Genomic DNA, 22,369 nt, shown 5'->3' on the forward strand with positions numbered 1-22,369 from the left:
AGCCGAAGAGGCAAGAGAGCACAGGGCCCTGTCCCTGAGCAGCAGCAGGATTTAGTGGATGGAAAATCACAGAACGCTCCTTTCCCTGGAATAACACCCTAGGCAGAGGGGCAGCGGGTGGCGTACCAGACAGCATGCCCCACTGGCCACCACCTGCCGTCAACTGCCGTCAACTGCCGTGTGCTCTCCGAAGTGAAAAGATGCGGGAGGGATGTTGGGAGCCTGCAATCAATGGCCCTGTAAATTGTATTCTTTTAGCAAGTGTATTCATGTATAAAATATGTAAGGCCTGCTTCACTTCACCTGTAGCAAGGAGGTGGCCGTGTTGGGGCTGAGATTGATGCTCTGAGCGGTTTACTTATCTGGAGCTGCTCTTCTGGGCTGGGCACCGCCTGCCATGTGGAATTTAACCAAGTGGCAAGATGGGTGTGTGTCTGTGTGTGTTCCTGGGCTTGGGGGCTGTGTGTATGTGGCGTGTGTCTGTCAGTCTTTGGGGGGCTCTGTACACGGAGGGTGATGGTTCTCGAGTGGTTGCTGCATCCAGGCATGTGTGTGAGTCTGTGTGTGTCGGATTGCTCAGAGTGAGCTCGTATGTGTGATGTGTGTGTGTACAGTGGGGTGTCTGTGTTTGTGTCTGTTCGTGTGTGTCTTGGTTGGGAAACGAGTTAAGGGGACAGGTTTTGTGAGCGTGTCTTGGGTGCTTACGTGTGCGGTGGTGTCCACGACATGGGGGGAGGACACACGTGCTCCTCTGCGTGTCTGCATTTGTGAGTGGGGCCCCATGTGTGGCTGAGTCTGTCATGTGTACGTGCGTCCTGTTTCTGTCTGCACGTGCAGTGTGGTGCAGGACTGTACATGAAAGGCAGAGGCAGGGCTTCCCTGGTGACGCAGTGGTTGAGAGTCCGCCTGCCGGTGCAGGGGACATGGGTTCGTGCCCCGGTCCGGGAAGATCCCACATGCCGCGGGGCGGCTGGGCCCGTGAGCCATGGCCGCTGAGCCTGCACGTCCGGAGCCTGTGCTCCGCAGCGTGAGAGGCCACAGCAGTGAGAGGCCTGCGTACCGCAAAAAAAAAAAAGGGCAGAGGCAGTGGCCGCCGGCTGGGTTGTGGAGCATCCACTTACAGCCCTGGGCACTGGGAGGAATTGATGCCTGGCACACCTGTGTTCTGTGACCCCTGTGTGGCTGGGCCTCAGGCTCCAGGAAGGACTGGCCTTGAGGACTCAAGGGAGGCTGACGCCCTTGGGCCTCTTCCAGCAGAACTGGGCCTTCCCTGCCCTGTGACTCAGAGACCAGAGGGAACTCCAGGGTCAAGGTGGTCTGGGCCCACGTTTGACGGATGGGGAAACCGAGGTCCAAGGGCACACAGCCTGTGGTGGCCATGGCAGCCCCTAATTCCGGGCATGGCTCCGGCAGCACCCCCCACCTCCTGCCAGGCTTCAGCTTCCTCTTCTGTGCGTGGGGGCTTGGTTCCCAGCCATGCTTCTCTCGCACAGAGGCCAAGGCACAGAGCAGGCAGGGGTTCGTCGGAGGTCTCTCGGCAAGTCGAGTCCAGCCTGGAGGCAGGCAGCAAGAACAACAAGGAATGATGGGGAGACCCGGCTCTGGGCCGCAAGTCCCAGCTCTGGGGGCGACTCTGCACCGAGGCGTCGTCTCTGTACCTTCTCTAGCTGCAGCTCCCGGCCCAGACGCGGCCCAGTGGCATTTGGTTTTCCTCAGCCTCGTGACAGCCCTCAGCTTCCCCCACCTCAGCAGCTAACGCGTCTGTCACTACTTTCCTAATGAGGCTGCCGCGGGCCCCCCGGGACCCATGATACCTTTGCAGGCCAGCCGGCAGCTGAGAGGGTGGGCCGGCCTCAGGGTCAGGCTCGGGAGGGGGCAAGCCCCTTTCCTGCCTTCAGCCCCAGCCATGAGGGCATTGAGGTCGGTCCAGGCCCCTGAGCCTGCTGCTTGGGGGCAGGGGGTGCCCGAAGGCTTTGGGGAGGCAGGAAAGCCCACACCGGCCACATTTTTCTTTGGCGCCGCCACCATTTATAGTAACAGTACTTCATCTGGCCGGTAGATGTGTTTGCAGGGCTACTGTGGGCCGGGGCTAAAATCGTCCGTGATCTGACTGTTCATAAGCCCTTCCCTTGGGGGGCTGTGGCCAAAGCAGGAAAGACAGTAATCAAGTAAGTTGTTTGCATCGTTACACTTTCCCGTGTGGGGATGCGCTTTTGTCACAAGCCAAGACAGAGGCATGGGCCAAACTTGCAGAGTTTCTCTAACAGAGCAGGCGTCCTGTGCCTAGGCTGGGCTGGGCCGGCCCCTGAAAGGCTCAGCTAGGACTTGAATGAGGCAGGGGACCGAGACCCTTGCTGTGTGGCCCCAGGCCACTGCCCACCTTCTCTGGGCTCCCTAGGGGCTAGAAGTTCCCTTACGGCTCCATCACCTCTGATTGGAACTCAGGCAGCCGGTGTCTCCTCTCCCAGTGCTCTTTGTCCTCCCCGCCAGGGCCCTCAAGACATAGTAAGCTACAGCCTTGACTTGGGAATGCCAGAGGCACTGCCCCAGGGGACCCCGGGAGCCTGCCCTCAGGCCCCACCTCCTTTTGCTCTACAGAGGCTGCCCCTGGGCTGAAGGAAGCTGGGAAGAGATGAAGCCAGAGCATCAGGCCCCAGCCCCTCTGCAGCAGAGGGAGGTGTCTGTTCATTCATTCACCTGCCCATGGGTGTGTCCTGGATGCCTTTATTTTTTTATTTTTGAAAATTTATTTATTATTTTTATTTTTGGCTGCGTTGGGTCTTTGTTGCTGTGCGCGCGCTTTCTCTAGTTGCGGCGAGCAGGGGCTGCTCTTCGTTGCGGTGTGTGGGCTTCTCATTGCGGTGGCTTCTCTTGTTGAGGAGCACGGGCTCTAAGCGTGCGGGCTTCAGCAGTTGTGGCTCACAGGCTCAGTAGCTGTGGCGCACCGGCTTAGTCGCTCCACGGCATGTTGGGATCCTCCCGGACCAGGGCTCGAACCCGTGTCCCCTTCATTGGCAGGCGGATTCCTAACCACTGCACCACCCGGGAAGCCCCTGGACGCCTTTAATTGCCAGGCACTGTGCTGTGCATTAGACCAGGTGCCACACTGGTTGTCGTCCTGCCACATCTGGCCCCCAGACCCACCTTGAAGGCCCACCAGTGTTTGGGGGGGAAAAAAGCAAATGAGTTGCCAGGCAGCAGTCCTTGGGAGATGTCACGTCCAATTCCAGCTTCCAGCTTCCAGCTCACCTGGATTATTGCGGTCTGCTTCCCTCAAGACCACGCTTGGTGGCCCTCCTACAGCCTGACATCCAGGTGGGGTGGGGTGGCATGCCTCCTCCTAGCCACAGTCCCCACGCCTCTCTGGTGTCCTGGCTGTGTTGCCCGTGGTGATGCAGCTTCCCGGTTACGAGCCCAGCCTCAGGAGTCAGACCGCCCTGTAAAGCAAGTCCCTGTCCAAGCCTCAGTTTCCTTCTCTGTCAAGTGGGGGTCACACAGTAAGGGCCCACGAGCTCCTGGAGTCACAGAAGAGATTAAATGAGAGAATTGTTAAGTGCTTAGAACTGGCTTCAGTGCTGGCTGCTGCTCTTGTGTTGAATTAACGAGCCAACTGCAGGCTGAGACCTGGGTTCCAGCTCCTTGCTGGGGACCCTGTGTGGCACACGCACCTCCAGGCTTGTTTCCCCAGGTGTTTCTTTGGGAGAGAGACACCTGCCGTCCCCGTTGGACCTCGTCCCTCACTGTCCAAAGACCTAGTCTTGGGACCTGGACTGGTCCCCTGGGGACCTGGACCCCCCACCCCGTCCCAGGCGGGGCCCCCGTAGGTGGGGCTTCTCTTGGGACTCAGGTCCCGGCAGCCCTGGGGTCCTGTGGCCCTTGGAGGGTCTTCTCGTTCTTCTGCTAATGAGCTTCATTAATGCTTCGTGGCCTCGAGCGCGGGTTTAACTGCTCCTGTCTGGTTGCCGGCCTGCGTGGCCTTCATTACCCGGAAGGTGCGTGGTGGGGGAGGCTGGGGGATAGGCTGGACCAAGGTGGGCTCAGGCTGCGTGTGGGTTCATGTAATTGATTCACTGCCCACCCGCCCGCCCTAACAGCGCCCGGCCAGCTCCGGCTTGGTGTTCAAGGCCCTGCAGGACCGGCTGCTGCCTGTGATCTGGCCTCACCCTCTGGCACCCACAGTAACAACGGTGGTCGCTCACTGCATGCCAGGCGCCCGGTGGGCAGTCCATGTCACCTCTCCGAGGCCCGACACCTCCCTCTCCCACCCTCCCTGACATCCATCCCTGCCCCTCCCAGGTGAGCCTCTGTGCCCCAGGGGTGGTCTGGTCCCCCTCCTGGGGGTGGGGCAGCCCAGGGGGAGGGGAGTCAGTTCCTTGAGGCCGCCTGGTCTGGCTGTCCTGCCCCCGCATGGCACCTGGCGGTGGCACAAGGGTTGTGCCTGCAGTGTTGCCCTAAGCCCTCTGCCCGGGCTAGGGGCCCCGGGGCCGTGGGAGCAATGGAAACCTCCCAAAGCCTTGAGGCTTAAGGTGGTCCCTGTGGGACCTGCCTCTGCTCCTCTGCAGCCCGCCAGCTGAGCTTCGGGGGTGTGCCCCAGTTCGGGGCAGCTCAGGTCCCCTTCTCCTGCTGGGTCCTTCCCTCCCACCCTCTCCTCTCCCTCGCGGGGAGGGGGAGAAGGGAAGGGGGAGTGGGAGAACTGGTCAGTGGTTTCCCCAAGATGGCCTTCTCCTCCCTGCCCCCTCCCCTTCCTTGCACCCCAGCCCCTCCGCTGGGCCCCCTCCAGCCCACCCACTCTGGTCTGCACCACCCGTGTCTCCCGAGTGGGCTCCTGTGCCCCCTCCCCCCGTGCCACCTGAGAGACAGAACCATAAAGGGTAACTCAGTGCCCCTCTCTGGACGCCGACCCCAGCCCTGTCAGCTTGGGGCTCTGCCTACCAAGGATCCCTGTCTGGGCTGGTGGCCTTAGCAGGGAATCCCTGTACTGCAGTGTGAAAAGGACCAAATTGGGGGAAGCAGAGAGCGTCTATGAACCCAGACCGGGAAGGTCAGGGGAGGCTTGTAAGCCCGGCCTGGGAGGATGAGTGTGAGCTCCTCAGAGAGGCTGGGAATAGCCCTCTAGGAAGGGGGCAGTTGGAGCAGAGGCCTGGCGGACGGTTCGGGGCAGGGGGGTAAGGGAAAAGCACGCAAAGCCTAAGCAGATGGAGGTGAGGCCTGAGGCTGGAGATGTGGGCAGAGGTCTCTTTGCCACTCAACACGCTTAGTGGCTCCCTGCTCCCCAGAGGGCCAGATGCATCCCTCTGAACTCAGGCCACCTCATCTCAGGACACAGCCTGGCCTCAGCCTGGTTCCTTCCACCAGCACGGCCCTTGGTGTTTACTGTGGGCCGACTGTGTGTGTGCAGGTGGTGGCGGGGGGGTGGGTGTTGGCAGTGACTCTGTGGTTCCGGGGCAGTCGGGCCTGCTGGGTGGGCCTCTTCTGTTTTCCTGGGGTCCTGGCACAGCTGGCCTGCAGCCAGGACTTGGCCTGCTCCATCCTGGCCCAGTGTCCTTGCAGACAGGATGGAGGTGAACGGGCAGGCTGCCAGGGGCGTCAGGTGGCATCCCAGCCGGGCGGACAGTCCTCCCTGTTTAATGAAGTGGTGGAAAGCTGGAGGGCGGTCTCCATTGGCTCTGCCCTGGCCTGTGTAGGGGAGAAATGAGGCCTACACGGATTGAGCACCTACTGTGTGCCAGGCTCTGCTTGAGGCTCGGTACCACCCACGCGGCAGATCATGCTCCTGTCTCCTGGTGCAGATGGAGGCGCTGAGGCTGGCGTGGTGAGACAGCGGCCAGGGCACTTAGCTGGGGGGCAGGTCTGTGCGCCTTCAAACCTGTGTGTGTTCCCATGGGTTTGCGCAGCTGGACCGTGGGCTGGCGGGGAATGGGCCTGGCCCTTTGCAGCTGTGTCTCTCAGGGTGGACGGCACGTAGCAGATGCTCCACAGATGCTGTGGGCTGAGGATTGGGCTGGGGAGCTGGGCGTAGGGTTCCTAGGTGCTGGAAGGTTCTGCTGCCCCGGCCTGCCCCCACCCCCCCCAGCAGCTGGCGGGGCGGGAGCTTAGTGGGTAAGGGGACTCGGGAGACTCCAGGCTTCCCGGCAGAGGAGGAGGCTGGGAGGACGGCTGCCCCCGGAGGCTGAGCTGAGGGCTGGCCACACTGAGCCAGTGGCACTGCTTGGGGCGTGGATGCCTGGTGGGGTTTGGGTACGGGTGGGGGCTCTTTCTGACCTAGCTCCTGGGCACGGAACCTTTGGGAGGGACCAGGTGAGAGGAGCGCATTCTAGTGGCAGCCAGGGCGAGAGTCTGCACCCATAATCTTTCTGGTGTGGGACCCCTGTAATTCAAGAAATATGTAAATCAAGGTCTGGGGCTCAGGTTGGTGGGGGGCGTGGTGGGCAAAAATATACCAATAACAACCATAACGGCCACAGCGTTTGTATCAGGTACGCCATCTGTACTCCTGCTCACAACCCCATTTTACAGATGAGGAAGCGGAGGCTTGGGGAGGTTCAGGTCACAGAGCAGAGCTGGGATCTGACTCCTGGTGGGTCTTTTCTCAAACTCCACTGCCCCCTTTTCTTTTGTTCCTTGCCACTCTGCACAAACCACCCCCCACCCCATTGTGGCTTTCTGAAAGTCACCGGCCTTGTTTTCAGAAGTCCTGGAGGTGACACCTTGGAGGAGAGACTTACCTCTGTCCGTCCCTCTTTGGCCTCCCCAATGGGACTGTCCCTGGGAGCAGGTCCTGGCTGCTCAGCCGAGCTCCTCAGAGAGCGGCCCGGGTGGTCAGGGCCACAGACTTGCTGGCCTGGAACTGGGGACACTACCTCAGTGGACCTGCCTGCAGGAAGGTGGAGTGTGTATCACCACCCTCACTTCTGAGGGTCCCTGGTTGAGGCTGTGGATGTCCGCGGGCACCCAGTGCTGTCAGGGCAGTTGGGACAGTCAGGCCACAGTGGACAGGGACTTGCGACCTCGTCTCTGCCATGCACAGCCCCACGAGGTGACCTTGGCCCAGTCACCCCTCCCTCTGGGCCTCCATTTCTATCCGTGAAATTTGGGACCAGCATCGGGGATGTCTGGATATGGGACATGGCAGGGCAAGGAGGCTCCTTCTGGTGGGGACCGTCATCCGACCAGTGCGGTCCTTGCCCCCAGCTGGCCTCGGTGGAGGAAGCTGAGAGCCTGTGCCCAGCAGTGGGCTCCATGGGGGAGTTCGTGAGGGCCCGGAATTACCAACGTGAGTTCCGACCTCGGGGTCCCCACGCCCAAGCTGGGTGATCTCGGTGAGTCAGTCACTTCAGTGTCTGGGCTTCAGTGATCTCATCAGGAAAATGGGGCTATTCATGGCACTGGTCTCAGAATAATGTGTGAGCATTAAGGGAAATTCCACTTTGGCCCTCAGGCCAGCGTCCAGGGCACAGGAAGTACTGGATGAGTGGCCTCTGCTGTTGGTATTGGTCGTGGTGTCATCAGAGGTGTCAGTCGAGCTTTTGGTCCAAACTCCTAGTTCCCCATCCTCCCGAGACCATGGTAGGATGAGGTTCTCGGACGGCTTGTGGTTGGTTGGGGTCATGTGACCAGGTCTGGCCAATGAGATGTGTGTCCCTCCCTGGCTGGGTGTGTCACTGCCAGGGCCACCTGCCAGGCCTCTTTCCCTTGGCCCAGGTGTGACAACTTGGTGAGCAGGAGCCTCCCTGCCACCCTGCCGGACCTGCAGTGTGAATGAGAAATAAACCTTTGGTGTTTTGTTTTAAGCCCTTGAGGTTTGGGGGTTTTGTTACAGCAACATAGCCTAGCCCATTCGGAATGATGCGTCGTGACTGTCGTCAGCAGCATGTTCAAGTGTGCCCCCTGCCAGGTCCGTACCGGAGAACTGTGAGCCGTGGAGGAGACCTGGCAAAAAACGGAACATGATTGCTGACCTGATCCCAGAGTCCTTCTACTCAGACTCTCACTCATTTATTCACCTTCTCGCTAATTGGTTCACATCATTCATTCATTTATTCAGCAGGTGTCCCTTGAGCACCTGTTCATTGGCCTGAGGGAGCCCACAGTGCTGGAGGTCGTTGTGCAGCGTGACGGTGCCCAGCCCAGAGAGGGCCAGGTCCCCTATGGGGCTAGTGGGGTGGGGGCACCCTGAAAGGGCGGCGGGCAGCAGACTTGCTGAGCCGGGCAGCGGGTGCTGCTCCAGCAAAGGCTGAGAGGTGACAAGAGACCTGGGCAGTTGGGTGTGGCCAGCAGGGCTGGGGCCAGGGCACGGCCAGGCTGGAGGGAGACTTTGGCCTTTGGCGCAGTGCTCTGGGCTGAAAGATGAGGCTGAATCACGGGTAAAACAGAAGACCAGCACTTGGAGAGGGAGACCAGGTAGGAGCCAGGCCGAGGATCCGGGTGGGCAAGGGCCGGACAGGGGTCTGAAGAGGAAAGGCAGGCACAGGAAGAGCCTGGGGGACAGCCAGTGGTCCTGGGGGAGTGGTGGGTGGGTAGGGGCGCCCTGCACAGGGATGGGGAAGGTTTGGGGGGTCAATGCGGTCAGTGCCTGGGCAACATCCAGGGGTGATGTCTAGGATGCAGGTTGGTCAGCGGACTGAAGGAAAAGGATGACCACCCTTCCTGCCCCAGATCCAACCACTTATTTGGGCGTGGGCCTGGGCTGGGAGGGGTGGCACGTGTGTCTTTTCTGTGCAGTCTCAGGAGAAAAGAGAATTGAAACTTCGACAGGGGTAATGTTATAAAGATTTTACCATTCAAATGGAGGCTCTCCTGTCTCAGAGAACAGGGTGTTGTACCCATTCCCACACATTTACTGAGCCCCTGCCCTGTGCCAGGCGCTGTTCTGGGTGCACATGGATGAACAGAGCAGAGGTCCTGCCCTGCTGGAGCGTCTGTTCTAATGGGAGATGGTACCACAGAGGATATTAGAAAGCGATAAATGCAGTGAGGAAAAAATAGCGCAGGAGTCGGGGAGCTGTTTGCAGCTTTAAATTGGGGAGTCAGGAAAGGCCTCCTGAGCAGGCGACTTGAGGGAGGTCGGTGAACCTGGGGGACATCTGGGGGGAATGGCCGTGCAAAGGCCCTGAGGCAGGAACGTGCTGCATATGTTGCAAAAACAAGTGGAGGGGCCAGTGTGATGGGTGGAGTGGGGGAGGGATCGGGAGAGGCCTCCGACCACGGCCGGACTTGGCTTTCACCCCAAGAGAGCTGCCCTGAGCTGATCTAGGAGCTCACAGGCTTCCTGGGGACTTGAGAGGCCAGCAGAGCTCAGAGAGCAGAAGGCTCCTGGAGTCCTCAGGCCCTGCAGCCTGATGGGCCTCAGAGGCTACTGCCCACCCCATCTCCCAGAAATAGAGGAGTGGGTACCCCGCCACCCTCGTCCCCTCCTCCTCCAGCTTCCCTGCACCCCACTCTCTGCTCCCTCTGCCCTCCAGGATCACTCAGCCTGCAGGCCCGGGCCGTCTCCAAGTGTATGTGACCTGGAGGAAGCAGCAGGAGTGGGGGCTGCCCTCCAGGGGGAGACCCCTTGGTGAATGTGCGTGCCCGCGGCCCGGATCGAGGGCTTGGCTCCCACGTCCTCCTGCCCGCCCCTCCGGCTGCTCTCCCTCCCACGTGAGGCTGGGGGACCAGGTGGAATCCTGAGGTCTTGGCACTCCCGGGCGGGATCGGCCTCGGTGGGTCACAGCCTCCTACATCTTGCACGCCTGCTGTGACGTCCCCAGACAGTGCATCGTTTGTCACGCTTGCGACCCAGGGGAGACTCTGTGTCCCTGTGTCCCCGAGCCCCCATCCTTCAGTGGTGGCCATCTCTACCCACACTCTCCTTCTTGTAACCGAGGGATTCCAGACAAGGTGAGGGACACAGAGCAATGGCCCAGAGTCTGGAGACCAGGTCCCTGTCCTGGGCTGGGCGCCAGCACACTGACCCAAGCCTCTCCTGTATGCGCTCAAATCCTCTAGCCCGGGTGGAAGTGCCCACAGCATCCCAGCTTGGCAGCTGTGGGGAGCTGGGGGGTGAGTCCTGTGCCCCGCCCCCAGCTCCGGTCACAGAGAGGAGCACACTCAGGGGCAGGGTGGGCCAGGGTGCCCCTTTTACAGGCGGGGAGACTGACGCCCAGGGAGAAGCGACTTGCAGTAGGAGCGGGGCTGCAACCCGGGGGTCTCCTGCATGGTCGGGCAGCAGCCCGGGAACCACTGCAGTGTCAGCCCCTGGCCTCCACCTGTGAGGAGGACGGTCCACATCCCAGCCTGGGTCGGGGCAGAGCTGGGAGCCCCCGTCCTGTCCTGTGTGGCTGTTCCTCTCAGTCCCCCCCCCCCCGCCGTTTGGTCTCTCCCACACGCTCAGAAACTTCCCTTCTCCACCCATAGCCCCCACTTCCTCCTCATCACCCTGGCCTCCGGGGGCCCTGCTGGCCTCCTGGCCTCCGGCTCTGGTTACCTCTGTTCCGTTGTGCCGATAAGCTTACCCTCCCTCGTCCCAGCTGGGAGCAGTGGCTGAGCACCCCTGGCTGCCCCCCAGGGTCTCTGTCCTGCGCATCCCTGGGTCTGCCCCCTGCCCCCTGTGCCCTTGCAGGCCACTGACCTCCCTCCTCTGGGCCAGGATGTGCCCTCCAGGCCTGACCCAGGACCTGCTGGGCCTTGGGAAGGCGGGCGGGCCCCTACCCGGGCTCCTTGCACCCTAATACCGGGTCCAGAGTCCGTGCACAGTGCCCGGGCACGTGGCCGGCAGCTTTGCTCTGAGTGTCAAGGGACCCCCAGATATGAGCCCCAGGCCAGGGCGCACGTGTGGGCGCAGCTCCCGGGGTTGGAAGCTGCTTGTTCTGGGTCCGGAGAGCGGGAGCCTCGAGGGGCAGAGTCCCCGGAGTCGTGCCTCGGGAGGGGGTCCTCCAGTTGGGCGCTCACCCTGGATGCCAGCCTCCACGCTGTGGGCACGCTTGTGGCTGCTCCCAGCCCTTCCACGGCCTGCACAGCCTGCGTCTCACACACACACAGATGTGCCAGCCGTCCTCGGACCAGCCGGTCTCCGAGGCACAGATGGACACGTGGACGAGGGCGTCGGGCTCCTGCACGTGCCCCGGTCAGAACTGGTGGCCGCAGTGAGGGCGACTCAGAGGCCAGCTTCTCACTGAGAAACAGCCACTGACTCCGGGGGGGGAGCCGCTTTACTGACGCGCACACGCGTGCGCGCACACGGAATGACGCACGCAGACGCAGCCAGAGACTCACTTCCCGCTGCTGCTGTGGGGACTTTTCCTCCTGGCTTAGGCGGTGTCCAATCCCCCACCCCAGAGCTGGGCTCTGCCCAGAGACCCCCCCCCTCTCCTGGCCCCATGGGGGAGGCCTGCCCAGCGCCCTTGGTGCAGGGGATGGGCCTTCCGCTGGAGGCCCCGCTGGTCCCGCGGTGGGCGGGCGAGGCAGGCCTGAGCCCTGTGACTGGCACAAGCTGCTCTGCCCGCTCCTCGGCCCCCTGCCTACTGAGGCCTTGCCCTCCTCACTGCAGAGGTGGGGAGACAGAAAAGGAAGTGGGAAGAGCCTCATCGGGGACCCTGGGCACACCTCCCTCACACCCTCCCTCCTTTGTGACAGACAGCCCCCACGGAAGCCCGTGCATCCTATAGCTGGGGACCTTCAGGGCTATCTTCTCCAGAGGCCCAGAGAGGGCAAGGGCCTTGCCCAAGGTCACACAGCAACTCCACGGCACAGCTGACCAGACTTACTCCAGAACTCTCCTGGGGGCCCCACGTGTGCATCGGAGGGGGTGTGGAGGGGGAGTGGGTGGGAGGCGGAGTGGGTGGGAGGCGGAGCTGGGTTCACATGGAGCCTCTCCTCTTACCCTCCTCTGCTCCCTTCTCTTCCTCGAACTGGTTTGTTTGGAGAATGACTCACAGGAATGCAGCAAAATCCTGATGGATGAGAAGGCAGGCCCGCAGTACCCGGAAAACCTCTCCGGGGAGGCGGGACTGAGCCGTGGGGCCAGGGAGGCTGGCAATTCAGGGAGCCCTGCGTGTGGGGGGGGCGACCGAGGCCCTGGGAGAACTCCAGGCTCTGCTCACTGTGGAGCCTGCTGTCGTCAGCGTGAACGCGCACACACACATGTGTGGGCCCGACTGCAGCGGCACATCTGGGCTCCAACCCTCCCACCTCTTCTCTGTACCTGACCCCCCGCCCAAGGGCTGTACTGGGTTTTCCATCGCTGTGTCTCTTGCCAGCACACAGTAGGTGGTTGGCAAGTGTGGGCACTGAGCGTGACCCCAGCCGGACTTTTCTAGGTGCGTGCACGTTACAGTAGATCCCTCAGGGCGGGGGCCGTTCACTCAGCCCCTTAACGCAGCTTCCTGCCTCCTATGTGCCCTACTGTGTGCTGGGTGCAGCCAGGGCCAGGGGAGGCTGGGAGGGAGAGGGTGCCCCCTAGCTCAGTCAGAGGGGGAGGTGGGGGGCACCCGAGGGGGCAAATGAGGTGGGGTCCCTCAGCAGGTGTGGGATCATGGCGAGAGCAGGCACCAGCTGCAGCGCTGCTAGGGTGGTGGGAGCTCTGGTGCCTGGGGAGGGGCCGGGCTGTAGCTGGGATTGGGCGGGGTCGGCTGGTCCTTTGCGGGTGGGAGCCTCACCGCCTGCCAATGTCCTGCGGCTATGCGGCATGGATGACCAGATCCGAGTTTTCAGAACTCCCCTGGCAAGGTTTGGAGAGGCACCGTGTGGCTTGCACCTGGCGTGCCCACAGGGAGAGGGGCGGCCAGTTCACAACGGCTCTGTAGGCGCGTGGGTTTTGCATGTGCTCCTTTACATTGCTTGTTCTATTGGAAACAACCCAAATATTCACTGAACTGCAACTCAGTGCTAGGTGCAAGCTGCCATTTTAGTGGAGAAGATGGGACAGAAAGAATGTCAGGTGTTGCGTCCTGAAGAAGAAAGCAGAACTACAGGGAGTGGTCGGGAAAGTTGAGCCTAGCAGAAGCGTGTTCCAGGTGAGAGGAACAGCTGGTGCAAAGGCCCGGGGGCAGGACCATGCTTGATGGAGGCCAGTGTGCCTAGAGCAGAGGGAGCGAAGGGGAGGGTGGGAGGAGGTGAGGCAGCAGAGGTCCGATTGCATGGGACTGTGGGCTGAGGTGTAAGTGTGGTTGTAGCTCGGGTGAGGTGGGAGCCACGGAGGGTTCTGAGGGTGGGCGGGTGGACGGGTTATGATCTGACGTGGATTTCAGCAGGCTCCCTCGGCTGCCAGAGGGCTGAAGGGGGCCAGGGTGAGCACAGGGAGGCTGGGAAGAGGTGCTGCCCTGGCCCCTAAAGTCGGAGAGCAGATGAGCTGTTGACGGGCTGTGGTGTGGGGGAGACTGGGGTGACTGCTCATGGGTACTGGTTTCTTTCTGATGAAAATGTTCTGGAAATAAATGGTGGTGATGGTTGCACAACTCTGTGCATACACCAAAAACTGCTTTAAAAGGGTGAATTTTATAGTATGTGAATCGTATCTTAATTTTTTAAAATTTAGAGCACACCAGGATTTCTAACTGAAACTGATGTACGTAGAGAAGATTGGAAGGAAGTGTTAGTGGTAACTGTCCCAGGGCGAGGGGGACCTTGGCTTTTTTTCCTTTCTACTTTTGTATACTTTCCAACTTCTAAAATTAAAAGTAGGAATTTCCCTCTAAAAGTTAAGTGCTTCGTGATGGGGGGGGTAGGGAATCGACTGGAGGGCTGGGCCCCTTTCTCCAGCCCGTTTCAGATGCTGTCTGTGGGTCTGCGGCCTTTCACGTGGCAGCTCTGGCCCCCAGCTCTGACCTTCTGGAATTCCGTGCCTGCTCACGTGGCCTCGGTCAAGTCACAGGACCAGAGATCCCCGCGGCCCTCCCATGGCCTGCGTGCGAGCCGCCTGCGTGGTGCCCCCACCCGGAGACCCCCTTCGTCTGCTTGCACGCCGTCAGCCACAGGCCGCTCACCACCTCCCCAGCCGGCAGGCTCATTCCATTCCTGGGCAGCTCTTGCCTGGGAGCAAGTTCTTCCTTATATGGAGGCGAAAGCTGTCTTCCCGTTGCTTCTCCTCCTCCTCACCTCCCTCTCTGAGCCCTAGTTTCTGGGTGTGTGGCATGGGGCTCCCGGCGCCTCCTTGCCCTGCACTTGGCTGCTGGGAGGCTGTGCGGTTCTGGGACGAAGCAGGTCTGGGCCTCTGCCCCAGGAGCACGGCTGAGTAGGGTGACCACATGCAATGTTCAGGCCATCGCCATGGAACTGGAATTTGATACTCATCCCAGAGGCTGAAAACTCAGCTCTCTCCATAGACCAGAAGGGAATAATCATCCTCAGAGATAAAGCAGGCATATCCCACAGGCATATTCCACGTGCTAATTTCCATTCATCAGCACCCCCTTTTAAAGGTGAAAAAACTGAGGCTGAGAAATGCAATGGGAAGCCGCTGAGTGAGTCTGTTGCCACAGATTCCGGGAGTGTGTGGACCATGTAGGAAGCTGCCCAGCAGTCGGCCTCCCTGCTCCACCCAAAGCGCAGGGGAGTAGCTGGAAACGCTGCTAGTTGGGGCTGGTTGGACTTGGCTCTCGGCCCTGTCAGCTTGTCCAGTGAAGGGTCCTCACATCTGTTTTGGTCCTAGGTTTGGGAGGAGTCTCCTGGTCGCACCCTGTGAGCTTTTTGCTGACTTTGGGAGAGAGCTGTTACAGCCTAGAAGCCTGCTGTCCAGCCTGTGTCTGCCCCTCTCCCATCCCCCACCACTGTCACCCACAGGCAGGAACAGACGCATTATCCCTCTTCTCAGCTGCGGAAACTGGGCCCAGAGAGGGTGTGGCGCTGCCCAGGGACACACAGCCGGGATATGGCAGAGCTGGACTTGCTGTGCGGGCAGGTGGGGGCCTGCCTGTCCTGGTTCAGGGTGTATGGGAGTGTGGTGACCTCAGCTCCCACTAGCTCCTGGAGAGCCCAGCAGGGCATCTGAAGCCAGGGGTGGACCCCTTTCTTCCACACGTGTGCTGGGTGGGCTGCGCTGGGCTGGGGACTGGGCATAACAGGTGCGTAAGAGCGGCCCCTCAGGAAGCTCTGGGGACAGCGCAGCGGTTCAGGCTGGACCTGAGATCACCCAGGCCTGTGCCTTGCTCTTCTGCTCCCCCAGCCTCGGTTTTCGTGTCTCTAAGGTGGGCTGAAGACACCTACCTCCAAGGCTGCTGGGACGGTTCCCCGGGGAGCGCTTGGTGGAGTTGGCGCCATCTCCACCCGCCACCCCTGCCCCCACCCATCACCTGGCTTCCACTGGGGAATTTGGGATGGAGCCAGACTAGGAGGCGGAGCACGAGAACAGTGATCCCCTCCCCCTCTCCCTCCCCCATCCTCACACACTCACACTCACGCAGCTCCCCAAACGGCCCCCGCCCACACCCTCCAGCAGTTTCTTCTCCATCCTTCCAGAGGACATTCTCTGCAGATCCAGGAGGCCCTGAATTCAGGCTTTCGATGTGAATGTCCCCGGGATTCACCTGCCCCTGGAAAAACTGGACCCGGGCCTCCCTCATCCTGCAGCTGGGGCAGGGGACTGGGTCCCCCTCAGGAAGAGCGTGCCACATGCAGCCTGGGGCCAGGCGGGACAAGGTCAGGAGGACTCGGGTCCTCAGGTGCCAGGGGCTGTGGGCCAGGAGAGTCCCTGGGGGCTGCATCCCTGGAGCCACCAAGTCGAGGGAGGGCAGAGGCCCCAGGAAGTCTGAGCAGAGCTGGGAAGGGGCTGGAGGGGTCACGTGAGCCACCAGAGGTAGGGGCACCACGAGCGCTGGGGTCAGGGACAGTGACTCGGAGGCAGGTGTGGGTGTGTGTGGCGCTGTCACAGAGGAGTCTCTGCGTGTCTTCACCCTGTGCCCCTCGCACATGCATACACGCCCTGTGTGCATCTCCTCGCCTGCATATAAGAGCACGTGTGTGTCTAATCAGGGGAGTGTGTGTGTGCACGTCCTGACCGCCTTGATCTGCTGTGTGAAGTGGGGGGAGTCTGGGGGAGGGAGCAACGCTCACCCTCTTGCTGGGCTCCCTCCCAGGCGGGCAGAGGAAGCCACTGGGGCCCAAGGAGGGGCCTTGAGGAAGTGGAGGGCTGTCTGTTGTCGCTCCCATTCTGTGATGCCTAGGGAGCCCCTGGGCCTGGGCTGGAGGGGCCGTGTGGCCCAGCGAGAAGGGGCAGGGGGCACGGGGCACGGACAGTCTTCGTGTGCACACGTCTGTGTGCTGGTACCTGTGTGTGTTTTTACATGTCTGTTTGCCTGTGTCGGGGGCTGTGCCCTGGGGCGTGGCTGCGTGTGTGCGTCCAGCCTCCCCAGTCACCGCAGGCCTGAGGCCTCTGTGTGGGCCACTGCGGGCTTGATGGTGCTTCTTACCTGGGGGGGTGAGTGGCCCTGAACTGGGCCTTTTCCCTTCTTCCTACGTGGTCCCCAGAGGAACATGTCCACAGGATGGTCACCACAGTAGGCCTCTGCCAGCATCAGGGTTGAGGCTGGGGCTGGGGTCAGAGGTCAGCCTGTGGCTAGAGACTATGGCTGGGGTCAGAAGTCCATCCCCAGCAGAGGGCGGGGGTCTGTCTGTGGCTGGGGTCGGGTCAGGGTGCTGGCACACTGACTGGGATCAAGGGTCAGTCTGTGGCTGGGGCCAGGGGTTCCTCCGCATTGGTGCAGTGGACTGGTTAGGCCTCAGCCACACTGTGGCCCCCAGCCCCTCGGTGGGCCCTGCTGGGCACCAAGCAGGCATGTGGCTGCCAGGAGCTGCTCCCAGGGCCAAGTCAGGATCCCAGCCAGGCCAGAAGTGCTGGGAGTGGGTGGCTTTGGTCATAGCCAGGAACCAAGCTGTGCCCTCCGGTCCCAGGACCTTTCCAGAGAATGCAGAGCGGGAGAGGCACCAGGAGACCCCTGCCCACCCTCTCCTCCAGGCTCCCTTCTTCCCTCCACTCTGCTCCCATCTCTCACCCTCCTTCCTTCCCCCTGCCCTTCATCTGCACTTCCCGTCTGTCCATCTGTCTTCCTTCCCTCTTCTTTCCCCCAGCTGATCCGCTCTCGGAATCTGGGGCCTTGCAGTCTCCAAGCTCAGGGACAGAATCCAGCATCTTCAGGTGCGCTGGGACGATGAGAGAGGAAGGTGGTGGTGGGGGCAGGGTGATGGGGCTGCACTGGCCTGGATCCCCCAGCAGAGGGAGGCTGCAGTGGCTACTGGCAGGGTGAGTGTGTGAGAGAGAGAAAGGCTGGGGCCTCCAAGCCAGGTCCCCCACCCAGGGAAGAGGGTCCCCTAGCAGGTGGGTGTGCCCTATATGAGTATGAAGTTATATGACCTCATCTGGTGGCCTCCCACCAGTCTAGAAAGGAAGGATGGACAGACAGATGGCAGAAATCAAAGGTCTTACAGATCAAAGACACAGGGAAGAAGGACTGGTCTTGGCCTGACATTCAGCAGGCACTGTGAGTGGACCCCAGCGCAGCCAGCCCCAGGGCCACAGGCCGGCCCCAGGCAGGAGAGGTGGGTGCCACGCAGCCCTGCTCCCGCCCTGACTCTGGCAGAACCTAAATGGGGAGACCCCACACCTTCCTGCCACCTCTCCTGCTGGCCCCTGGGATGCGGGGGAGATGGACAAACTGAAAATGTGCCCCAAACTTAAGGGAACTTGGGTATTTATACTCCTGGTCCCCCTCCCCTGCCCCCAGCAAAAACATCAAGTTCTTTGCCCCGAGTCCACATTGTGGCCCAGCTCTCAGGAAGTGCTGGGCGTGAGAGGGTTTGGGGAGAAAAAGGAGGCGGGCGGGAGCTGTTTGCTGTTCACGTTGGCCCACGAGGGCAGGGTGCGGGTCTGCCTTGTTCTCTGCTGTCTCCCCAGCGCCCTGACAACACCTGGTACCCGGTGGGCACTCCAGAAACGTTGGGCCAAGGAGCGATCCGTGGGGCAGGCTTGCCTGCTGCTCTGTGAGGTGGACAGGAGCCGCGGGGAGGGAGGTATGCGGGCCTCGGCTGCTGACCTGGACCCACAGGTGCATAAAAAGGGGAAACTGAGGCTCGGAGTGGACACAACTTGTCAGGTCACCGGAGCTGACTCAGGCGGGCACGGCTCCTGGCACATCTGCTAACAGTGGAGGCATCTGAGCTGACAGAGTGGGTGTGAAGGTCACAGACCTGTCACAGGGGCAGGAGGACTGCCCTCCTGCTGGGGGAGCCTGCCCCACGTGCCCACCTGGCTGCCCGCAGTACCTAATCCTGTCAGCCATGCCTCCAAAATAAACCCAGAACTGGACAGCCTCTCGGCTCTCCCTGGTCCCCGTCCTGGCCAGGCCACCTTCCTGGCCTCCCTGCTCTTGCCCTGGCCTCACCCCTGTGAGGACCCGTGGAGGTCCCTGGCCTCCTTGGCTCAGAGCACTGCAGGGACATCTCATCTAGTGCCCCGGGCCTTTCTCTGTCCCTGTTCCCTCCCATGTGCCCCATCACACCTCCACTCCGGCCGCCGGCCTCTGGGCCTCCTCTGCCCTTGCCATCCCCTCTGTCTGCACAGCTCTACCCCCGGTAGCTGCCTGCCTCACCGCCTTCGTGTTTCAGGTCTGTTCTCACCTGTTTCAAGTGCCAGTTCCCTGGCCAGTGACAGGAAAACAGCATCCCCGCCCTGGGTACTCCCAGCCCCCTCCCCAGCTTCATTTATTTGTCACAGCACACCTCCCCTAAATGTCACAGACCACGGAACTCTCACACTCATGCAGTTTCTTGACAGTGTCCTGACGAGGAAGAAGGGGAGCTTTGTCTTGTTCCTTGCTCTGAATCCTCACGTGCAGAATGGTCCTGGAACATAGGAGGTGCTCAGTAAATATGGGCCAAGCAGTTGGGTGATGGTGGGCCAGTCAGCCATCTGGACCCTGTCTCTGAAATGGGGAGGGTGGCCGAGATGAGGGAAAGATGGAAACTTGAAATTGCTGATACACCTCTGACCCCAGGCCTGCGCCCCTGCAGGCCAGATACCTGGTGCTGCCTCCTCTGCTCGGCGAGCTGCAGCCCCCCTGAGGCCAGGAGGCCTGGGGGTCACCAGAGCAGGGCTGAGCTTGAACGAGACTTCTGGGTCTCGGTAGCACCCGCCTGGCCTGGTGTCTGGAGTACACGTCCCTTTTCTCCACCTCTCGTGCCCACAAGGGTGGTGCCTGGCTCACCCCTTCCCTGATGGCCTGTCAGTGAGCCCAACATCTGGCAGCCCCGCTGACCGCATTGCCTGCCTGGGGTCCCTGTTTACTATTTCACCCTGGACAGCATTTGGACACAGGCTTTGCAGGAAGGCGGCTTTGCAGGCAGTGCTGGGCGAGTGAAGGGCCACCAGTCCAAGCCCTGGCTCTCTGACTGTAGCCACGCCTCCCCAGGAAGCAGTGGCCCTTTGAGACCGTGAACACCCCACCCTGGCCCACAGGACTCTCCCACCAGCCACGCGAGGGCATCCCCTCTCCCCGCCAAGCCTGGAGCAGGGCTCACGTGGTGATCCGTGGACTTAGACCCCTGGCCGGAGCAGGGAGCTAGCCAGCCAGGCAGCCTCCCTTCAGTGTGGACAGAAGACCCGCCGTGTGCTGGGCACGCCCGCCACAATCCCATGAATCCTGCTAGTAGGGTCTGATGGGACAGGCAAGGGGTTGGGGGCTGTGCAGACCTAAGTCTGAATCCTGATGCTGTCGCTTCATTCATCCTTTGCTAAGTGCATACTGAGCGCCTGCTCTGGAAACTTGCAGTCAGGTGGGGATCAGCTTGTCCTGCTGTGTGTTCTTGACAAGCCCTCTGATGGCTCTGAGCCTGGCTTCTCTCAGAGATTGGCAGGTCCCTTCCATGAGGGGCTGTCCTCACCACCTTCTATGACAACACTGGTGGAAGGACCCTGGGCAGGTAGGGGGTCTCTGTCCTTTTTGGCAGGTGTGGATCTGGACCCTCAGCCACACCCTTATCCTCCTTTGGGATGAGCCATGGCTCACCATCTCATTCCTCCAGACTCTTAGGACTCGTGCTCAGCAATCCAGAATCCATGAAGGGCCCTAGAGTGACCTTGGATGAGTCATACCATGTGTCCTTGCCCCGCTGTTTTCTGTCCACTCCCATTGTTCTCCAGAGGGGCCCTGGGTTCAAAGAGAAAGCCCTGGGCTGGGTCAGGCTCACTCACTCAGTCACCAGATACTTATTGAATGTGTGCCAAGCACCATTCCAGGCACGGAGGATATACCAGTGAGCAAACAGACAAAAATTCCTACAAAATACATATGTCAGTGAACAACTGTATGGACAGTAGGTGGGGAAGAGCATTCCAGGCAGAAGGACCAGCAAGTGCAAAGGTCCTGAGGTGAGTGTGCCTGGTGAATTCAAGGAACCGCAAGGAGACAGTGGTGAGGGGCAGGGGGAGCTGACTGTGTGGGAGCTTTAGCCACTGTGAGGACTTTTTCTTCTGATGACTCTGAAACCAGCAAGGGGAGGGAGCCTGTGCCTGCCCCCCAGGGGAAGGGGGGCATCCACTACCAACCTCATTCTCCCACCTGCCACATAGCCCGTGGGTGGCTGGAGGAGGTGGCTGAGTCAGAATGTGACAGGGACGCTCTGAGGCTGTGGGTCAGGTGGCACTGAGGCTGGGTCGGGGTTCCCAGCAGGGATTGGGACTCTTTTGTCTAATGGTGCACACAGTGGGCCTCTCCTGGCTTGCTGAGCAGCCTCAGGACTGAGTGACCCTGGTTCCCAGGCCAGATAATTGAAGATGGAGATTGAGCAGTCTGCATTTTAGAGGTGGGGGGGTGGGGCTAGAGCCCAGAGCGGGGAGAGGCTGCCCAGGGCCTGTTGGTGGGATCAGGTGCCTGCAGTTGGCATCTCTGTTTTTGGTGCATCCTTCCCAGGTGAGTCTGGGGTCAGCCTAGAGGGTCCATTTCTGGGAGCAAAAAGGGCTGCTCTTTGCCCCAGGCGGCTGCACTCAGGACTGGGCAGGCTGTAAGATGTTCCAGGCCAGGGGTTCGCAAGCCTGGCTGTGAGATGCTGATTCCCAGGCAGAGGGAACAGCCTATGAAGAGGCTCTGGGCACTTGGGTTGATGAGGTCTGGGCTAGAGCCCAGGAACCTGTTTTTTTCATCCCCAGTTGACACCCTACAAATGGCAGGTTTGGGAGTGACTTCTGGTCACTGGGGTCCTAATGGCCCCTGTGCCACCAGGACCTGGGGGCAGAGCAAACCTTCATAAGCCCCCTCTCGAATGCCCCCAGCCCCAGCCCAGAGAAGGCCGGGCTGAGGAGGCCCTCCAGCAGTGGTGTGATGTGCTACTGCCCTCACCAGGTCTCAGGGAGGGCGGGGAGAAGGCAGGGGTGGGTGTAGGATGTATGAATCCGTTAGTGGGGGGGTTAGTAGGCGGGGGCAGGGGTCCCCTGAATCACTGAAAAGCAAAGCCCGAGTGTGACAGGGCGTGGGGTGCATTCCTCCCTCCTGCCAGACAGAGAGGGGCCTGAGGGGAGGCAAGGTGGCGGCCGAGGAGAATGGCACGGACAGATTGGCGAGCAGGAGAAAGCGGAGAGAGCCAGCTCTGACGCATCAGGGTGATCCCTGGCGCGATAATCGGGCGGAAGGACGATAGGCCGGACACGTGTATGGATAGAAGGTGGGTGGATGGAGAGAGGATGGATGAATGAATGAATGGCTGCGTGGGCGGTGCGCTGCCGGGCGAGGGGCGGGCTGCCGAGCGCTCAATCACGGCCCCGGGGCGCGGCGCCCGCCTGCTACGCTCACCCCCGCCCCCCACCTTGGCCCCGCCCGGGGCGCGTAGTTCCGCGTCCCTGGGGCTCTGGGGCCGCTCCGGCGGCGGCCCCGGGACTGGAGCGAGGAGGGGCCGCCCCTCGGCCGCGGGGGAACCGGAGGTACGGTCCCGCCTCGAGGCCCCGGCCCCGTTCTTCTTTGTCTGGGCCTGGTCCTCCGCCGTCTCCGGACCGCGACCCGCCTCTGCGGGCAGCCCTCGCCGCGCGCTTCGGGGCTGCTCCCGGATCTCCGAGCCTTGGGTCCCCGCTAACCCCCAGCCCGTAGGCGTCTTCCCGGCCCCGTAGGGTCTTCCCAACCCGGTGCCTCTAGGACCGCGGGGCTGGCCAGGGCCAGGATCTCCAAGCTGCGTCTCCGGTGCGGACGGGGGTGTGGGGTGGGGGCGGGATGCGGGCCCTCGGGTCTCCGCCTTCTCTTTTCCGCTACCACTCGTCTCGCTTCGCCCCGACCCCAGCGCGGCCTGTTCGTGCCTCAAGCGCCTCTTCTGCGGCGGTGCGGGCCCCGACGCCACGCGGACCCCCCCACCCCCTCACAAGCCAAGCCTCGGCCCCGCACGCAGAACACTGCCCCGCCAGCCCCACACAAGGCCGCCT

General features: G+C 61.5%; 1 protein-coding gene across 3 annotated transcripts in view; it reads left to right on the forward strand.

Moving 5' to 3' along the window:
• The window catches only part of RAI1 (retinoic acid induced 1), a 107,442-nt gene that overhangs the window by 11,723 nt on the left and 73,350 nt on the right, over positions 1 to 22,369 (forward strand). For 2 of the 3 annotated variants that reach the window (XM_060081175.1, XM_060081174.1), the window contains exon 1: positions 21,820 to 21,880. The exons of the other annotated variant lie outside the window; for it this stretch is intronic. The gene's annotated coding sequence lies outside the window, so the exon portion shown is untranslated. Of the gene's footprint in view, positions 1 to 21,819; positions 21,881 to 22,369 lie in introns of those variants that run through there. 3 annotated transcript variants of the gene reach the window in all.

Source organism: Mesoplodon densirostris, chromosome 18, assembly GCF_025265405.1.
Source record: "Mesoplodon densirostris isolate mMesDen1 chromosome 18, mMesDen1 primary haplotype, whole genome shotgun sequence".
Taxonomy (NCBI): domain Eukaryota; kingdom Metazoa; phylum Chordata; class Mammalia; order Artiodactyla; family Ziphiidae; genus Mesoplodon; species Mesoplodon densirostris.